Here is an 8940-nt window from a genome sequence, read left to right as displayed (position 1 = left end):
GATAAAAATACCACATGAAAATGAACATATTCCTTGTATCTTTATTTAAAAAGCATATAAAATAAAATAAAATTCGAATAATACATAATGAGAATGATACCGAAGAATTAACTGACATTTTCGATAATGAAAATATCACGTAATGAAAATATTCAATAGATATTAATCTGCAATCTATTATTGAAGCAGAAAATTGTAATTGTTATAAATTTATAATAGAAATTACATTTTTCTTTCGAGCAAAAATCCAATATCTTGAATTTCTGCAAACTATATATTGCAATTTCAAGATATCGAATTCAAGATATTGAATTAGTAACCTTTTCTTCTGGAAACAGTTTATCTCATTAAGACGCGCCAGCTTTATTTTAATTCATCGTCATTAGCTCGCAAGCAAGTGTTGGCTGCAGAACCAACTGTCTTTTCTCGGTTAATGCTACCTTTCAGAAGCATCGCTTCGTTCGGTCTCAACCATGTCGTTGCTCCAACAGCAGTAATAGCAGCGGTGGCCCTGCGAGCCACTTTCTTTGATCTTAATCTCGTGGAAGCAGGCCTCTTTTTAAGCGTTTCAGTCGGCTTATGGGCTCGTAATAGGTACCCTTCGTGAAAAACCGAGCCATGGAGAGAATAATCATCCGGAAATCGTCGCGCTGCCCTAGAATGGCTAGTCTCAAGAGCATCTTCGGGACACTCTTTCTTTCTCTCCCTTTTCCTCCTTTTAAATCTCCGCTTTTGCTTCCTCTTCACCCTTTGCTCACCCCATTCCTATTCTTTTTCTCCTTTTTTCTTCATTTTCTCCCGACGTAGCGACCACTCCACGAAATTATTCAGAGTCGCGAGTTAGGCGGCATTGCCTTTTAAGACTTGGTACGTGATATGACATTGTAAGAACCCGAAATTACTACGTTACACACTAATTACTGTGAGATAAGTACCGCACAGAAATTATTGCACAAGCGTTATTTGTAATCTGAAACGAGATATCTGAAGTCGCTAACATGATTTCAGTACGTCTTATACTCGTGTTACACACGCATTGGAGACTGAGGATTAGAATTCAGCCAATTAGAACGAAATGGATGAAAATTAACTCTTACCCTGCTAGGTACAATTTGGTGCCTCATCTATACTAACAGAGGCACTAGAATCTATCTTTTTTTTTTCACCTATTCAGAATGATTAAAAAAAATTTCTAAAAATTCATCAATATATACTTTCAACTTTCTAGAATAAATATTGGCACTTCATTTTGGAAAATAATAAAATGTAGTATAATTTATAATTATCGAAACTTACATGAATCGTTTACAGGAATCGCTTGGTAACTAGTGATCCCCCTTAGGCCCGTTTTCACAATATATATTCACAATATATATATAATAGTTACCTAAAGATTCAAATTTACCAACAGATTCATCAATGAAATTCATTCATGAATTTCTTGGTTATCTTAACCATATATTGTGAAATCGGGCCTTAGTAGGATAAGAGTTAAAATTATCTGATTAGTCTTCAATTCGCAATCCTCAATCTCCAATGCGTAGTGTGATATGCATTAAGGGAGTTGCTAGATTTTCTACGCTAGATTTTTTTACGCGAGGAGAGGAAGAGAAAAAGACATCCGGAGCGTTTGATTGTCTGTTTAGGTTGTGTACCATTGTGCATTGTCGCCGGTGTTCCGTGCAGTTTGTCTTCCAGGTACGGTGGAGCAATACGCGCGCTATAAATTACGACGATAAAGGCAACTAAAAGGAGAGACAGACTGCCGCCACTTCACGTCGCAATCCATCAAACGGCCGATCGTCGGCGGTAAAGGATGAGCAGACAATATCGAGATACCGACGCGCGATCGCTCTCAGCGGACCTCTCATGCAGGGAAACGAGTAGACGACGAGCGCGACGAGAGCGACAGAATAAAGGGAGCCGCGCGCCGGACAATAGCGAGTTCTCGACAACGATTTTCACGCCGTGCCGATCTATGCGATTCGAATCGCGAGAAGCACCTTTGCGGCTGACAGATTTACGGGACACACATACGGGGACCTCGATATAAAAGTATCATACGAATCTACGCCGAACTTGTCGCTCTGTGTTCCACTGCAAGAGATCGAAGGCATGAGGCTGCGATTAAAAAAAAAAAGGAGAGGCAGAGAAGAAGAGAAGCATCGGACGACATGACGGATGGGAGTAAATCCGTCGATCGTGATCTATCCGCATCGTTCTCTCGACGGTGAAATAAGCTTGAGGAAAATGAGAAATTGCTTGCGTCCTAGCACTGAGAGACGAAGGATATGAGAACGGAGATACCGGCATTCTCCTCGGCGATGACACCGCCCCGGAAAGTGATTTTTTCCTCCCCATTTTGCACGCCGCCGTTTCTCTTCTGTTCTTCCGCTACTTATCCCGACAGACGAGACGAGCCGAGACGTTGTATGTCCTGTATCTCTACTTACGGCTTTTGTTTCGTTAAACCTTGAACAAACACCCAAAATCCAATACACGTGCGAATCTCGGCGAATCTCGCTCGTCGCTATATATATTTATAAGAGATTTGGACCGCAATGAACGTCGATGAAAAGTGTAAAGTACACGTGTTATTTTTTAGTAATTAACTTTTCGTCAACCTTTAAATTTTCGAATTTTTGAACTTCAGTGCAGATTTTTATATTGTTCCGGACTATAGTTAGAAGATTCGAAAATTTAAACTACACCAGGAAAATTCATTTTAATCAATCCAGAATATCTCAAAAATGTTTCAGATAAAAGTTGCTTAGTTACTAGAGGGAAAGAAGATGGTTGACCGTAAAGGTATTCATAGTCAGATCTTATATTTAAGACTGTCTTAAGTAGACTCTTAAGAAGTCACGAATCAATCAGAGGGCCGTATTAGCGTCTTAAGACATTACTTAAAACAATCTTGAAATAAGATCGAACTATAAATACCGCCCTAAGATGTCCTCAAAAATCAGCACGGAAAAAAATAATTTTGTTATAGGAACAAATCAAGAAAAAACAAATATGATATTTGTTAAAAAAAATTAATTAGTTACTACTGCAAATTAATTATTTCTCATTCGTCAATGTAACAAATAATCAATAATATCGTTTGTAAATAAGAGACTCATGTACAAATATTATAATAAATGTCGTAGACATTTGTTACATGTAGGTCAGGATCTCAAATCATAAGAAATTGACCGATTCTAATCAAGTATTCTCTCTATATTTATGATTGATCAGTTTCCTACGACTTAAGACTTCCACGATTATTTACGATTTCTATATAAACGAACCTAAAGTCTATCTAAAAGATAGGATCCTATACAATTTGCTTTTGTTATTAGTAATTGATTGGTACAGCAGACTAGCAGCGATCATAACAAACCAAATTTGTTGTCATATATTTACCAGTTACTTATTAAAGGTATTGATGGCTTGTTAAATTAACAAAATCCTTTCTCTCAGTGAGATCAAGGTGACCTAAAATATTTTAGATTGAAACTTTCATTTTTATTTCATATTCATGTAGCTGATTTCATGCTTTTTGAAACATTATAATAAAGTATTTTTTTTTATTAAAAGCTTTACAAGCTATGGGAGCTTGAAGTTAACGCTTAGTCTTAAAGCAATTAAACTTAAGGTGAAGAAAAGAAGAATTTGAGAATATGTCAGTTAAAGTCATCATCATCATCATCATCATCATCATCATCATCATCATCATCTAGTACCTAAGCAACTTTTGTCTAAAATTTTTTTATCTTAATTTAAGAAGTTTAAGATTAAAATGGACCATTGTGTATAAAAATCTGAAAAAAATCCTTACTTGTAAAAACTATAATGAATTTTATTTTCATAAAAGTTGGATTATATTTTACTTTTTATAGATTCAAATTTATCTATTACAATTTTCACAATAAAAAAATCGACTTTAATATTCAACATTGTCGGTGGAGTGTTAATGCTGCAGCGGATCTTATTTTCATCGCGTTGCAGTGCATCCGAGACTTCTTTATTTCAAGAGAGATTATCTCGGTGCGAGCGACCGACCAACCGAAAAATTTTTGTCGTGTCGTTGTAATCGTGAATCTTACGTCAAGATTTTGGTGGGTAAACAAGAGATTCGGAGGTACGCGGATATGCACAGCGTGGGTTATTGCCTGTACCTGAAACCGTAGCGAGCTCGTGGCGCTCGTTTGCGCGAATTGTCTGACGGGTAGTATTTATGCGAGCACAATAAACCCTCGCCACTCTGGAGGAATTATATTTTGAGGATGCAAATCCACACCGTCGGTGTGCGGTGTACGCGCGCGCGAAACACCGCGGAATGTTTCCACCGCGGACATAGAACGAGAAGAGGAAAAAGGAGAAAAGACCGGAGGGAAAAAAAGATGGAGAGAAGAAGATATTCCGAGACCGCCTTCTATTTCGAAATGTGGCGTAAGCGCTCGGCATCAAAGAAACGCGTGGAAAGCGTATGCGGGGAAACAAAGCCACGGGGAAACCAGAACGCCAAGGGGAAAAGTTGGAAATTATACGATTACCTCGCAGTCGCTGCACAGGTTCAAGCACTTCCGCCTGTTCTCTCTCACTTGGAATTGGATCCACAGGAAAATATGTCTTATAGCAATCGCGCAGGTTTATCTGGAAAACGTTCAGAGATCGGAAGCGTCTTCGATCATATCCGATCATCGTGCATTGTTGTAACTGCTGTACCGTCCAATCGTTATTTATCGATTGACATTAATAACTGACTAATTAACAGATTTTTATTTTTACTTAATTAAATTTTTATGTAAAAATAATATTTTTATGTAAAAATAATTAATGATATAGAATAAAAAGTTGTTGATTCACAAATGAGAACCATGATAGCTAATGAGTCAACACTGCGATATCTGCATTTCTATGATTTTCTCTTTATGTAGAAAAGACACCGTAAATGATACTTCGACACCCTTTGGCGATTTTGTTATCGAGATAATTGTTCTACAGTTGTTGACGATAGCGTCGGATGGTGATGGAATTAAAGTCTGTACTTCATATTGTCAAGCATTGTTCAAAGTTCCGAGTTAATTATCAAACTTCATAGTATACTTCTATCATTTGCTACAAGAGAGGAGACGAACGACCTTTGAATGCAAGTTCCGAATTTACTAAGGTTACCAAGTGACTTAATTAACTCGTTACGGTACTTAGTTACGCTTCTTTGGGCTTTTGCCCGCGAGAGAGACGAGAAACGAGTGAGAAACTTGAAAATTAAAAATGGAATAGGAAATATTATTTTTCGCGTTTGCGCAACATGAATTGTGCAGTCTCAAAAAAGATACCTGTTACACGATTCATTATTGAAATGTTATATACAATTGAAATTACTTTAATATAATGTTTTTAATAAGATTTTATCAAATTACATCGCGTAGCATTGTATCGGCTATTGCAATTTTTATTTGATTGGATATAGAAATCAAATATTAATTCCCTTTATCGAATCTCAATAAACCAGAGGCAAAATATCCTCGTCAATTTACAGCTGGTATCACCGATTACGTTTAAATGTACGCAAAGTTTAGCAACTTTTAGCAACTTTTGTCAATTACAAATATATCGATGTTTCGCGATGTTTCACTCAACAATTCAACGAACCGCAAACGATAATAATTCATCTAGCCGCTTAAAATCTTTTTTTTTTATTTGTTTAAAATTTTCATCAGTCGTTGAATTCTCGATTACAGTCGAACAATTTTTGATTCTCATTCATGCACAAAACACTTTCGCGAGGCGCGCCTGTATGCACAATGTGCGTTTTACGCTATCCAGCACGATGATTCACGCGGGGATTTTCGAAACGAGGATGAAGGGTACGACTTGAGTAAGAAGACAGCGAGAAACGTACGCTGAAAGTTGGCTGCGCCCCGGTAGAACCGGGCGACAAAAAACTGGCGAGTACCGTCGGAAAGTTACGATTTTTCCGCAGCCTAGCCAGCTCACCGCCAAGAGTATAAATTTATGCAGCAACTTTCGCCAGGAACCAAATGCAGAGAGATCCGGATATTATATATCGCCCGTAGAAGTCAGCGAAGGGGTAGTTTATCCTTGGCGGACACCGCAGAGAGATGCTTATGGTCGTTTCTAGAACATAAGCCGCGTCTCTTTCGGTTTTGACTCCATTTTGAAATTTACCAACTCATGTTTCAGAACAAAATTATTCCTGAATAATCTAGAGATCCTCAAGTAAGAGACTGGACACAGTTTAAACAACTTCTAATTGGTCCGCCATATTCATTTTTCAAGACCCGCTTTAAGATAAATACGTAAGATAAAATGAGATACGTGAATATCTTATTCTATCTCGTGTATAACTTCATTCTATTTTAAATCTAATCTACATTGGTCGTATCATGGTCGTTTCTAGAACGTAAGCCACGTCTCTTTCGGTTTTGACTCCATTTTGAAATTTACCAACTCATGTTTCAGAACAAAATTATTCCTGAATAATCTAGAGATCCTCAAGTAAGAGACTGGACACAGTTTAAACAACTTCTAATTGGTCCGCCATATTCATTTTTCAAGACCCGCTTTAAGATAAATACGTAAGATAAAATGAGATACGTGAATATCTTATTCTATCTCATGTATAACTTCATTCTATTTTAAATCTAATCTACATTGGTCGTATCGTGGTCGTTTCTAGAACGTAAGCCGCGTCTCTTTCGGTTTTGACTCCATTTTGAAATTTACCAACTCATGTTTCAGAACAAAATTATTCCTGAATAATCTAGAGATCCTCAAGTAAGAGACTGGACACAGTTTAAACAACTTCTAATTGATCCGCCATATTCATTTTTCAAGACCCGCTTTAAGATAAATACGTAAGATAAAATGAGATGAATATCTTATTCTCATGTATAACCTCATTCTATTTTAAGTCTAATCTACATTGGTCGTATCGTGATGTCGCAAGCATTGTGCAACTTTAAAGGTATTCTCTATATAGAAGACCCTTCGTAGACGGTCGTGGAGTCTTGAGTTGTAGGAAACTGACCAATTCAAATTGAGTATACTTCTAATTCTCTTTATATTTGATTGTGATTGGTTAGTTTCCTACAACTTAAGACTTCACGATCATCTACGACTTTTATGTAGAGGATTCTTAAAATTGACGCATTGGATTGACTGACAACAAGCTTGCGACGTCTACGATTAATAAAGAATAAGTCTTCAGCAAGTCCTGCAACATATGGCGGACCAAATAGTGTCCAATTTCTTACTTTGGGATCTTTAGAATAGCCGTATTTTCAATCTGTCTGTGAGAAAACGACAGTCAAATCCTGATAGACGCAAAATCGATTAATGTGTTAATGATGCTGCCTAATTTATTACGCACTTTAACTAATATCCATTTCTACCAATGTAGATTAACTTTAATCTAGGTTTAATTTACTCTGTTACTATTTTCCAGTTCATAAAACTAAAAAGGATAAAGAGTAAATTAATCATGGCAAGATCAAAGTTAATCCACATTTGTAGAAATGGACATAAGTCTATTTACACTCAAAATGTTTGTGATTCTCTATAGCTGTATCAAAGAGAAGAGATATTTAATTCGTATAATTGAAATGCTTTTAAAATTCCAGTCTGAATGTTTTCAAGAATCATTGAAATGTATCTGATCTTCGTCAATATAAGCAATTGAATTGCGAGCTTGATACATTTGTTCTTTCGCTTTAAAAAAATGTGAATAATTCTGTTCGACTTTTCATATTTTTTTCCTTTTTTCTGTTAATTACGAGTTCCTCGTTTATTTAGATAAAACTGTTTTCAACGGTAAAACGAAGATATGTATGAAACTTTCCCGGAAATTGCGAAACAGAGGCGTTCATTGCATCATTATTAAACATGAAATTAAGGACGGTATTTAAACGTAACAGGAGAGTGTTACGCAGAAGATTAATAAATGCTACCTGGAAAAATATTTTCATTTTTTAGGAGAAGAGTTTTTATTCTTACATGTAATAATATAAAAAGGAGGAGTAAGTATCGCATAATATATTTCCGCAAGATATTTTCTTGAATTTACATGTCGCAGATCGTGTACAATCAACGCGAATGGAATTATTCACAATTTTCGGCGAGAGAAAGAGAGAAGGAGTGTACAACTGAATACTAATGTTTCTCGTCGAAGCCACTCAACGTATTATGAAAATTGCGCGAATACGTAAGTGATTCGTGCCACGAAATTTCTTTGAAAACCCTGGATGTAACTTTTCCGTTCGCGACACTCGGCCGATCGATGCCGATAAGGTTCATTCATTCATTCAGGATCACGTACGTATTCCGCAGAAATCTGTGAAAATTTACAAAGACCTTAACCCGAATGCACATCTATGAATTAAAGATCGAGGGGAGGATCTCTCGCTGGTATCATTCATTTTGCACTCTGAATGTGTGTACGTGTACGTAAACACGTTGTATTCATTCCATTTATTTAGAAAGAATAAAAGGAAAATAAATTGTGATAAAAGGATTGTATGATAATTCAAGGAGAGGGATAGATTAGAAAATATTCTCGTCAATAGGGATAGCAAGAAATATTACACTTGACTTGATGCGAGTTACGCGAATAGGATACAAAGAGCGAAAAGAATCTAACGCAGGTTTTCTTTATCAAGAAATTACCTTTTAATGTAAAAGGGCAGATATTACGCTCGTTAACGTTTTCATGAGGGTTTGTAATATTCACGGAGACATTTTAAACGTCTCGAGCATTTCCTGAACGCCGCGAATGGATTATTACGGAGTCAATGAACGCGCTCGGTGCTTTTAATTAAAGAGCGTATTGCGGCGACGACGGCAATGTTGATGACGATGCGTTTACCGGGTTGCATGAGCCGAGACAATTACCAGTATTTTATCCGATGAGTAATTTGTTTGCTCGCAGCA

Source organism: Atta colombica, unplaced genomic scaffold, assembly GCF_001594045.1.
Source record: "Atta colombica isolate Treedump-2 unplaced genomic scaffold, Acol1.0 scaffold156, whole genome shotgun sequence".
In the NCBI taxonomy this organism is placed as follows: Eukaryota; Metazoa; Arthropoda; class Insecta; order Hymenoptera; family Formicidae; genus Atta; species Atta colombica.
The sequence above is the reverse complement of the archived record's forward strand: the minus strand, read 5'-3'. Positions refer to the sequence as shown.